General features: G+C 47.3%; 1 protein-coding gene across 5 annotated transcripts in view; it reads left to right on the plus strand.

Moving 5' to 3' along the window:
- The window catches only part of AUTS2 (activator of transcription and developmental regulator AUTS2), a 1,116,140-nt gene that overhangs the window by 920,997 nt on the left and 184,679 nt on the right, over positions 1-10,464 (plus strand). The gene's annotated exons all lie outside the window — the stretch shown is intronic.

Genomic DNA, 10,464 nt, shown 5'->3' on the forward strand with positions numbered 1-10,464 from the left:
TGCTTGTTGCTTTACTGTGGTAGTAGTTGGATTGGGTCAGGCCATACTTTTCTTTGGGAAACAGGCCCCTGCCGCTTTAAGAGGAGTTGCTGGGTAATCGTTCCGCTCGGTTGCGTAACCAGAAAGGGATGTGTCGGTACTGGGACCTGCGAAGGCTTCATTAAAACGCTCGCGGAGACCTAGACAGATGAGTGGTCTCCAGTTGGAGTTCTTTCCATCTTCCCCATCTGTTCACTGCAGTTTTAATTAAACCTACTGAGATTATTTTTGGCCTTCTCCGAGAACAGAAAGCCAACCTGTGCCAATGTCCACTCGTTTCTGTGCTTTACTGCCAGCCACTAATGAGCAGGCACATGGGGCATCGCCGCCTGCGTGCACCCCTCCCTCCGCCAGCCATCATGAGTTGCTAATAGGGTAGGAACCGAACGTGCCAAGCCCAGGCCTCTCCACCTTCCCCCGCCCCCCCCCCCACCCTCAGCCCCACCTTGGTACTAAAGAAAGCCAGCTAATGAATGATTCCACTTGTGGTTAGCTAGCTAATGGAAACGACAGGCTTCAAATAACCTTAAAGCATGCAGCCCGATGCTTGTCTGTCTGATCAGGGTCCTTCTGCTGGCACCTGACACTTTCAATACCATAATGGCATTCACATGCATTCTTTTTGAATGCTGTCACATAGCAAGACCTTTACTTCTCTTCGTTGGCTGGGAGGATGCCTGGCAAAGCGATTAAGTCTGTGATGGAAATGACAGTTAACTGCAGGCCTGTCAGTTCCACTTTGGAAGTCAGCACATCCTTATACCCATTAGGAGCGCATCATAGGAACTTCAGAGATAACCTGCTGTAATATACCGTTGGGCGGTTCCACGCCTGTGAACATACTGCCCAACTAGCTTTGCTGAGAAGTCTGCCTTCCCTCTCATTACAAGTTTGGTTTGTTGCGATGTGGTAGATCCTTTGTTTTTAAATGTCAGATTGAGGGTAATAATTACTTTTGGAGGAAGGCAGCAGAGCTGCCCCCCAGTTAGTTGCTAGGTCGCTGTTCTCCATACATATGGTCAGTGCTTCATGGATCGAGAAGACTGCTGTTAGCTGGGTTTCCAGGAGAAGTTGTATCTTGGGATCCAGATCCCTGATTGGCCTCCTACGTTTCCAGAGGGGACTCTAGGCAGAGGATATACAGATTTTATTAACAAATTGCAGACTAATCTCCTATTGGACTGTGAGTCAACCTCAGTGGCCCCTCTTGCCCCAAAGTACAAGGCCTGGCCTAGAGTTCGCCTACGTGGCCCACTCTCCTCTGAACCCTCTGAGACGCAAAGAAGGGGGTCAAAGAGGTAATCCACGAGATCCAGGGAGGGGCTGCCAGGCTCAGCTCTGTCATAACCCCTCATCCCCACCACCACATCTTTCTTTATTACACGGCGACCCCTTTGTCCCTGAAGACTCCATTTTGTCCTTGGCCCACATCAGCACTTCCATGTTGGGGGTGAAGGAGGGATGTTGTGGAACTTGAACAGTTAGAAGGTTGGCCTCACCGCTTTTAGAATCTTGATCTGTGTGTACGTACGCCGTCGGGGCTCTCTGTCAGGCACACACTCCCTCTCCTAACTGGAGACTGAGAGTTGAAGCCTTCCAGGGAGCTACCAGGAAATGCCTTTCAGACTCACTGCCATCCAGCAGCTCTCCAGACCTAACAGAGAGAAGCTACACTTTAGAAGGATCCCGAAAAGATATGCAGTCCTTTTCCTCTAGGTTGGCACTTTCTGAAACGTTCCCTGGAATACTCTTCCCATAAGATATTAATAAGTGTCCCTGAGATAAAGGATTTTGCTTAGAATTATTGGGTGGGACCACATTAAGCAAGTTTATTTGGAGGAGTGAGGGTGGCCGTGGGACTAGGGGGCTGTGTCTACCCAACAGGGTTGAACACCCATTACCACTTCATAGGTCCCTCGGACTGGAGTTTGGGAACTGTTTCTCCAGATCCTCCAGGGTAAGCCACATCACCAGAGAACCAAAGCATTCTCCTGCCCCGCGTTCTGCCTTGGAATGGCACCAGAAGCCCTGCAGGAGGACCCTGACAACGTGTGACACTCATTGCTAGGACTTCTAAATGAATGAGTGGAAAAATATTTAGTACATCGTTTGTTGTTTTCTTCACGTAGACCCTCGGGGGAACGAGCCCTCCCAAGTGTTATTTGTAGTGGTTGCAGAGTCAGGAAGAGTTAAACTTCTTCTGAACAGTTGCTTTCTCTTTGTCTGGTGGCTCCATGAACTGTGTGGCTAGCAGGTTGCCCTCTTTGCAGTGGCTGCTAGAAGCCTCGAGCCGGCTTTGTGGCCCACCTGTTGTAAATAAACAGCACTCAAACCTCATTCTTTACTATGCAAACCTACCTCGTTTCTTTTTCCTTCTCATCTACCAATAATTTCTTTAATGTTTTTTCTTTTCATTATCTTTCAAAGCTACCTTAAATTCTTTAATGGTCCAGGACAGGGTAAGTGATACTCGAATTCCCTATTACCAGCCTAGCTGCCTAATTGAAAAGTTGATACTGACTTGTCTAAGAAGACTATTGGCACTTTGGGCTTATCAACCAGGTTGACATGTGGTTGATGTACGGCCTCAGCTGTGGTGAGAATTACTTAGTTTGAGGGCATACCTTTTTGGCTCTGGAGGCTCTAAGGTCCTTGTTTTTCTGTTTGTGTAATCACTAGGGCCATGACGACAATTTACGAAGCCATGTTTTCCATCTCTCCCCCCCTATGGCAAGCCCATAAAACATTTTTGTCCATATATGTTTTGTCCACAGTGGACTCCTATTAGGATAGGAAAATGATGATGTCCTAGAAATTTGAAGCTAAATAGGGCCTTAAGGCTATCTAGTGTAAGGCGGGCAGATAAATTTCAATTGTCGTGCTATCTCTCATCTATTAGGTGGCTGCTTGGAGTACTGTGTTGAGGATTCTGGGCCAAGAAGGAATAAAGGTCTGGATTGATTAGTGATGTCTGCTGTGGCTGTGGCATGAAGGGGACAAAGTATGAGCATGGCATGTTCTCTATCCCCAGTCTCTCCCTTTTCATAGATGAAGTTACCTGAGACGGAGGTGGCGCTAGAAATCAAGTGCCCTTACTCTGAGTCCAGGACCCTTTTTACCTCATCTTGCTGAAGTAATTCTTTTTCTTCCAACTGTAAAGTTGGTCAACTAGAGCACTGAAAATAAGCTACTTCTAGATTTCCAATTGAGTTAATTATAAAGTTAAAAAAAAAAAAAAAAAAAGAACCGGAACCCTTCATTCCTTTTCCCAGTTTCTGAAAGAGTTAAGAAATAAGGCTGTTCCATAGTCAGACTAAACCAGATTGTTCTTGTCTACAGTTCACCATATTATCTTGATTCTATTTTTTAAAATAAAGCCTGTTTTATTGAGACATACCCTCCAGTAAGTTCTTTTCCCCCGATACTTATTTGGTCAAGGATGTTGCCAGCCAATGCCAAACTAAGACTCCTACAGTATATTCTCTTGTTTTTAAAAAAAAAAAAAGAGAGAGGAGGAACATATTAGAAAAATCAAATTTGGCAACTTTGGTATCTCTATATACAATGCTGATAAGTGTCACGTTAGCAAATATTAATCTTTTCAAATAATAATCCAGATGCAATTGAGATGAACAGTTTGGCTCTTAAGGATTTTTTTTTTTTCTTGAGACAGTGGAATTCTTTTCCCTAGGCAGTTTCCTAATACAGAAAAAACAGTGCTGTCTTGTTTCTTCTTCTTTGCCTTAGCTCATCAGAAATCAAGTCAGCAGTCTTGTTTGCATATTTATTGATGGAACATTCTGTCACATCCTCATAAGTGTTGGAGACATGAGTTTTAAGGTGTCAGGGACAGAGGGCAGAATAGGTGCAATTAATATGTCACTTTTTCAAGCTCTTCTTCCAGTGGTCTGTAGACTGCTTTCTCCTGACCTGAGCCAGGCTCTTTAAGGTCATGGAATCCATCTTGTAGGGCTTTGTCCATTCAGGCTAAGTGACTGAATTCACAGTTCCACTGATTCAGTGCCTCATTTGTCACTTTGTTGAGGAGAGGTGTTTGGACCCGTTTGGTTGAGAGACTGGCTGGGTTGGGAACTGGGGCAAACCTGCCCTTAAGGCACCGTTTCTCTCCGCTTCAAATGTGATTCATAATCGGCCTAGAAGAAGCAGACAGATAATAGAGGACGACCAACCGCTCCGGAAAGCTGGCTGCCGTCAAGCTTATTCTTAGTGTGACGGCCTCTGAGATGCCTGGCATGCCAGGACCAAGGATTTTAGTGGCTTGGGTATTCCCAACAAGGGCCTTCCGAAATAACCAGCAGTGGCTTGGTGGAGCCATCTTCTCTAAAATGTATTGGGCCTCAAAGCAAATTTCCATCTTTTGGCCGCCAGCAGCCCAGTGTCAATTAAAGTGAACATACTTGACAGTTTCACTCGTGCAACCCTTGGAAGAGTGGAGTTTCAGAGCTAGAAGCCAGGCTGGTTTCATACTGACCTTCAGCTATGCAGATGTGCCCTGCGCAGCAGCTGGGCTGCCTGCTGAATGGGAACGGGGTAGGCGTGCCGCCCCAGCCTCATTGACATTCCAGGAGGCTGCGTCCTGCCCGTCCTCCCCCTTACCAGGTGCCGCATGGCCTATTAGTTCTTCAGGAAGGAGAGCAGGTCAAAAAGGTGTGTGAAGTAGGTCAGAAAGAGGGCAGTCTCTAATGGGGTAGGGGATGCCTACTTATTTGCTGGGAGGAATTGTCTCCTATGGAAGAAGGGTTCCAAATTAAGCCTTAGGATACAAGCGCTACCTCTGAAGGTGCTTTGGCCATTAGGGCTACGACTGCAGGGCTTCTGTTTGTCGACCTCTTGCTCTCCTGCCAAACACACCAGAGACTCCCTGTAGAATTGCTGGGGTGTGTGGGGAGAATCAGCTTATTTTTTAATTGAAAAATAAATTTCTTCTTGAGAAAATGGGAACACTAAGACATTCAAGGTAAATGGGAGAGTTAATAGATGTTCCAGTGTCTAGGCCTAAAACAGGGGGCTTGATCTGTAATTAATCCATCCCTGTAGGATCTGTGGATAAGCTTCAAGGAGCCCAGGAATCCCCTGAAAGTGGATTTAAAGTTTTGTTTATTTGTGCACTTGTACATTTGCCTCAGAAGAAGGTCCATAGCTCTTCCCATCAGATTTTCAAGGAGATCTATAACAGCAACAGCAGCAGCCCAGGCTTTGCACTGGGCTGGCAAAGCCTAAGTATGCACAAGCCGTCTTTTTAGATACACCCTGTTTATTATGCAGATTTATTCACCTTCCTGACCCCCTTTGCCCCACTGAACCAGAGCCTTAACAAAGGTGGACCCTGAGTGCCAAGGAGCCATGTTTTCACTCAGCAGCGGTTTGGGGAAACTTCCACTTGTGTAAAAAATACTTTCCAATCGCTCTTATTCCATTTTTCTTCAGGCAACTTTCTGATATGATGCGGCTGAACTTTAAGTCCTTGTGTTTTATATTGTTCGTACAGTATGTGTCTAGTTTAAAGTTCTTCATTCTAATTTTTCATCACGTGGTCAAAGGTGGCACCAAAATTGAGCTTTGGCCTGTGTATAGCAACGTTTGCTTTTACCCAGAATAATGAAATGCAAATTGCAGAGCTTGTCTTACCCAGCCCACTCCTTTTACCATGGAAGCCCACAGATGTTAGGTAGTTTTCTCAAGGTCATACATCTTATTGGTAGTAGAGGTAATAAGTTCCTTTATCCTTTGTTCTTACTGAAGAAAGGAAGTTATAGAATTAATGGAATTTTACAAATCGGGGGGTTTTCTCTGGTTATCATTAACAGAAGGCACAGAGGGGTTGCATGAAAATCTCACAGAAGTCCATCTTCCCAGCCTTTTTCGGATCGGTATCCTTTCCCGCATCCCCTTCCTCCCCTTCTCCCTGCCCCACCCCCTTCTTCCTTATCACTCTGGCTTACAAAGCGCCCCCTCGCTGGGCCCTGCAAAGGCCTTCCTTCTGGGCCTTCTAGGAGCTGGGGCTCTCAAACTCCTGCGGCCGCACCTAGAAAGTGTGTGTATTTGTCCATATGCTCTTGCTTTAAATGATCCGGCCTCCCCAGCAGCACTCTGCCCCCCAGGAATAGGAAGGTCAGGAGAAGGCGGAGAAAACTACCGCGGCGTGTGTGGCCCCTGGGGAGACTTGAGACTTGCCACTTCCCGGGATCCCAGGTAGAGAAGCGCCTTCTCTTCTGGCAGGAAGCTGTGGAGTGTGGGTGGAACGGCAGCGGGTCTGTTAAGAAATTGCTGCTCGTTTTCTTCTTCATCGTCCTTAGTGGCTTTAGAAACGGTCTGCTCTTGACTCGAGCCCTCTATAGGGCCAGAGATGTTTGCACAGAGAGCCCCTATCTTCCATGTAAGAACCCCTTTCACCTCTGTTCAGATTGTCCCACCATGTTGCTGCCTTTAAAAAAAATTGTGTTTTATATATAACCTAGCTTATGTCCCTATAAAGTCCATTTGTAACGACTCCCTCGTGAGCTTAGCAAAAGTATGTCTAGACAATTTTTTCTGGCCTTCCCTCCCAAAACTCTTTGGGTTAAAAATAGGGAAGGATTTGTTTTAAGACAGTGCTGCATTGTATCTTTAACCTTTTGTCCAAACGCAGTTTGCCCATTTAAGTTTTATTTAGAGAAAGCGTGTAACTTATGAACCAGCTCCCTCAGACCTCGGGACGGCCCCTGGCCAGCCTTCCTGCTGCCGGTGCATTAGCCGTGTCTCCAGAAGTGTTTTACAGGAAGCTTAGATGGAGGGAAGCACTTAATTATTATCCAAATTTTTCCTTTCAGTTAAGTCTTACGGTAAGATATCCCAGAGATTATATTTTTAGCAACCGCTTTAAAGAGACTGGGGAGATTAATTTAAAATTGATAATCGCATGGCAGCGCCACAGCTTAACAAGCTCAAGGTCTGCCTCGTGGAGCTGGCTGCTCTCGGGGGACTCTGGTTCAATTCTCTTTGCTGCCAGTTGAAATCAGGAATCACAACTGCAGTGATTAGCAGTGAATTCCCTGATCTCCGGGCCCCAGGCAGAGAGAGAGGGAGGCTGTTTTCTTGGTAGCCAGTGGTTAACCCCTTTGTGGGAAGGCTGAGAAGAAGAGGAAGGGATTCACAGCTGTGGGGTGAGGCCTAGTCATCTATATCTTTTACTGCCCAGGCAGTTCCGAGCATCATCAGGTGTGGAAGCCACTGCTCTGCGGCAGGTGACGGTGACCAGTGGAAGAAAGAGCCTCTTGGCTCAGTCAGAGGCACTCGGTAGCCACCTTGAGCGCTGACACCTGGACCTGCCTGGCTCAGAAGGCCTCCAAAGGCCTCCAGAGGCCCCTGCTTCCATGGCTGCCGAGAGCTGTGTCAAGCTGGGAGAGCTTTCTTTGTAGAAGGAGGCAGAAAAGCCTGCTTCCTGCCCCTCTTCCAGCTTGTGTTTTTAAAAATGGCCTCTGGCTACCAAGTGGACGATTATGGATAGTATCGTAGAGCAGCAGTAAGCAGTGTTAATGAGCTGCAGGGTATCGGACACAAAAGAAGAAATATTTTCCCTGAGGGCCAAACAAAATTAATTTAAAAAATTAACGTAAACCACTAATGCTGCAAGTGCCTCCATTAAACTATGGGACTGTGACATGTACGGTGCTATATTTTTGCCATTGAATTTGTTATCTAAGAGGTATTCATTGTTTGTTACGGTGTGAAAAGCTGTTTTCCTCCAGATAAGCTTGTTCATTAGTAAACTGGATCCCTGCCATCACCCCGATTCTTCGCACTGAAGTAATGCCTTGTAGCATAAATGCAGACAGCCGCTCTGCATTTAATATCAGAAATGTAAATCAAAAGCGGCCAGCCTGGTTTGAAATGGCTTCAGTCTTTCCCGGGACGAAATCTGTGGAAAGAAGTTCTTCTCTCTGCTGCTTCTGGCACCACTGCTTTGGCAGACAGGCCCTGAAAGAGACTGACAATTATTAAACAAAGTATCTTGTTTCCCACTGAGGTCTCCAGATCGCTCTGTCATTAGACTGGATTTATTTCTAGCGTTTCATTCATGCTGTGACAGCTGGGGATTGATAAGTCCTGTGTTTTAATTTCAGGCAGAAATGAAACTGGTCAAATGCAATTTGGGAGAGGAAGAGCCCTTGATAAGACGGCTGTGCATCTTAATGCCTAGACACAGAGCCAGAATAAGGAAGGCTTCCTAGTGTGGGGCGGGGCGGGGGGGAGCAGGCTGAGCCTTCAGCCAAAGCAGACAGCACACCAGAGCCGGGCCTGGGAGGCAGGACAGAGGCAGGCCAGGAAAACCGTGTTAGTGCAGTCCCAGAGCACCCCTCAAGTGTCAGGTCCCGGATCCAGGTTTGGGAGTACCGTGGCAGGACGTGTGCTGTGGCGGTGCCTGCAGGCTTTGCTGTTTTCCTGGGCTCCGTGGTCCTCATTTCACAGGGCGTAGCGCTGGCCCAGCCCAACCTGAAGTGTGTGTAGGTTCTCATCGCACATCTACACTCGGTTCCTCAAGGTGCTGAGTAAGCTCAGGGCCTGTGTTTTTCTTTTTCAAAGGGAAGCCAGAATTACTTCTCTGATTTTTTTTTTTGAGGGGGGGAGGGCTCCCATTTACTTACTGAGCAAATACCGAATTAAGCACTGTTTCACATCTGAGGGGTGCATCAGTCACCAGTAGAGAGCGGAGAGAAAACCTGATTAGCAATAAGCTCATTTCCGCAGAAACAGGGTAATTAAGATGCTGCGTGGAAAAGTGGTGGAGAGCCCTGACCTGTCAGCTTTTGGGGGTCTTGCAGGGGGCACCCTGTCCTTGCCCTTATGCGGAAACAGCTGGACTGACTGACTCGCAGGAAGGGTGCTTAGGTCCTCCTAGGGCTCTGTGTCTTCCACGGGGATGCTGGTATTTTACTGGGTCAGAGCACTCCCTACACAGGCCCGTAACGGAGCAGCAAGTAGGAGGACGGTCAGGACGAAACCCTGCCTCCTCCTCCAGACTCTCCATTTCACTAATGAGGAAACTGGGGTTCTCAGTGATGACTTGCTGCTAAAAAAAAAAAAAAGGCGCAAACTAATTCATTCAGAGAAGCCCAGCAGGTACTTGTGGGCAAAGGCTTCTAACCGGAAGTGCTAATCACATATATTAAAGCAGCAGCTCATCTGCCACCACTAAGATGACCGTGTGTCCTGGTTTGCCGGGGACAGTCCTAATGTATGCATGGTGGTGTTTTAACAGCACCCTTTTTCATGCTTCAGAGCATCCTGGTTTGAGTGCTACGTGATACGGTCACCCTCACTATCACCTACAGCCTAGCCAGTTTGTTCAAGGCGAGTCACAAACCCACTGGGCCCAGTGAATCAGAATCTCTTGTTTACGAGTTGTAGAAGGATAAATACTGAACAAAACCAATGACATAAAGTTTAAAAACATGCAGAGCAACGCCACATGTTGCATTTATATACATATAGAGCAAAAGTATAAATACCATACTACTGCATAACAAACATCAAATGAGCGATAGCATCTCCCTGTGAGGAGGTATTTGAAATATATATTTCTTAAGCTGGATGGTGGCTCTATAGGTTTTCCTTACATCTATTCTTATATTACCCTCTACTTTTCCATAGGCAGAAATATTTTATAATTTAAAAATAAGTTTTAAAAGCTTTCAAGATAATTCGGATTAGACCAGAGGAGATCATTGCATTCAGGCGTGGGGGCGTGTGAGTGCGGGGGGGATTATACTTGGGGTCAGGCATCTCAAGAGTTGCTGTCGGCCCCTAGAGATGACCTTACTGCGAACCTGACTAAGCTGTGCATTCTACCTCAAGGACAGTGCTGACAGACAGGGTCTCCGGGAAGAGGCAGTGTGACCGGCACAGGCTGCCTGCCCAGGACCTGGCATCGATGTTCCTAGTACTCAGACTAAGGGCTGCACCCTAGAATCTAGCAGGAGAAACCTGGCTATTTGCATTGCGAGCGGATTTGCCTCCATCGACTCTGCTGTTTGGTCACATCTAGTTCACAGGTTGATATTTACTGTTGTGTCCTTGAGGCCAGCTCTTGCCCATAGATTTTTCATAATTCCTCTATTTCCTTCTCAGTCCAACCAGCACAATAAGTCAGGTCCTTTCTCCCCACCACCTACAGCAAAGAGGAAGGAGCACAAAGAGAAAGGCGGGGTCTCAGGGAAAGCTTTCGGGTGAGGGTCCAGGGGTCACAGGCCTTCGGGTGAGGGTCCGGGGATCACAGGCCTTCGGGTGAGGGTCCGGGGGTCACAGGCCTTCGGGTGAGGGTCCGGGGGTCACAGGCCTTCGGGTGAGGGTCCGGGGGTCACAGGCCTTCGGGTGAGGGTCCGGGGGTCACAGGCCTTCGGGTGAGGGCGCGGGGGTCACAGGCCA

This window comes from Delphinapterus leucas, chromosome 15 (genome assembly GCF_059928025.1).
Source record: "Delphinapterus leucas isolate spDelLeu-1000000601 "Yukka" chromosome 15, BTC_Dleu_Yukka2, whole genome shotgun sequence".
In the NCBI taxonomy this organism is placed as follows: Eukaryota; Metazoa; Chordata; class Mammalia; order Artiodactyla; family Monodontidae; genus Delphinapterus; species Delphinapterus leucas.